Genomic DNA, 1766 nt, shown 5'->3' on the forward strand with positions numbered 1-1766 from the left:
TATTTCTCATGAGAAAAAAAAGGTTATTTGTTGATAAGTTGATAAAATAACATCAGATTTGATATTTGGTTTATATTTCATTTGGAAAAACTGAAATACAAGAGGATTATGAGACAAAAAAATCCAATAACGATAACATCTAACAAAAAAATCTGAAAAGGTGTGTGACTCCCTTAGGGCAGCAGACAATAAGAGTTCTGAAATGTGAGGGCATGAAGAGGTAAAGATTAGTATATACTGCAAAAAAAATGAAGACGAAGAAACAAAAATTGTGTGAACGTGGAATATTTCTTTTTAAAGGACAAATTGAAGCTTCTAAGAAAAATATATAAATTCTTTGACTGCAGTCAAAACACTAAAAGGGAGGAATTGGATCAAAGAGACATTTCCAACTGATAGACCAAACCCCTCTTTTTTTGGTGGACAGCCAGTAGAATTGCATACGGGGTTCTGCAAACCATCTTGGAAGCCATGTTCTAGTACATAGTCTGTACTCATAATCTTAATCATAAGGCATCCAGTAGTTGATCTGCACTTAGTATTTTGAAAATTATTAAGAAATATAATTTTCATTAAATCATTAAATACTGATTTAATGAAAATTTAATCTAAACTATATTAGATCCTACTTTTAAAATGTGTTTTTTATTGTACAATTTTGTTACAATTTTTTTCTTGTAATGCCATTTTAGAGGGACTTCAATAGTCAGGTAAGAAATTAACTTTTGAATTTGCATTAAGCAGTCTTAACAGAAGCCCCTCTTCATTCCTCCATATGATATATTTTTGTGAAAATGATGAAATAAGAGTAACCACACTGGCTCACAGAGGAGGTCCCTTTAGCCCGGTACCTTGTCCTTGCAGTAAACAAGGGGGGATGCTCAAGAAAAGAACAGGAGAAACATGTTTCTCCTGTACAATAAACTCCTCCGAATTTTTGTGGCCTGTACACTTAGTGGTTTATAAGCATTAATAACTGCTACTTGACTAAGAACCATGAGGTCTCTGATCCCATAAATTCTTTATAGCCACAACATCCCATGAAAATGGATTCTGCAGCTCAGTTGTACTGTGTGCAAAGATATACATCCAGTTTTATTTGCTGCATGCCAGGTTTTGAGAAGAACTTATTCCTATTTACTTTCAGCACACTACTCATCTGTTAAGACTTCTGCCTGATGTCCCCTATGTCTCTCTTTTCCAGACTACTTCCAGCATCTCAGTTTACTGAGAAATCCATGAACTTGATCATCTTTGCAGCTCTTCTCTGAAGCTTCTTCTACTTCTGTCTTCTTATTTCTCCTGTGTGGACATTTTATTGTATTCTTCCCTTTTTGAGATGAAGCAAGCAGAACTGTATGTAATGAACCATACAGCTGTGGCATAATGACATTCTGCCTTACTCTCTGTACTCTGTACCTTCTGCTAACAACTTAATATTTAGGTTTCTGACTTCTATCAAGCATTGATTTGGTGTTTTCACCAATGCATCCAGAACATTTCAAAATGGCACTTGCAGAACATTTCAAAATGGCACTTGCAGAACATTTCAAAATGGCACTTGCAGAACATTTCAAAATGGCACTTGCAGAACATTTCAAAATGGCACTTGCAGAACATTTCAAAATGGCACTTGCAGAACATTTCAAAATGGCACTTGCAGAACATTTCAAAATGGCACTTGCAGAACATTTCAAAATGGCACTTCTCAGTAGACATACATACAAAAATGTATACTGCTGCATTTTATATATGATACACTCTTT

Source organism: Corvus brachyrhynchos, unplaced genomic scaffold (genome assembly GCF_000691975.1).
Source record: "Corvus brachyrhynchos isolate BGI_N302 unplaced genomic scaffold, ASM69197v1 scaffold92, whole genome shotgun sequence".
In the NCBI taxonomy this organism is placed as follows: Eukaryota; Metazoa; Chordata; class Aves; order Passeriformes; family Corvidae; genus Corvus; species Corvus brachyrhynchos.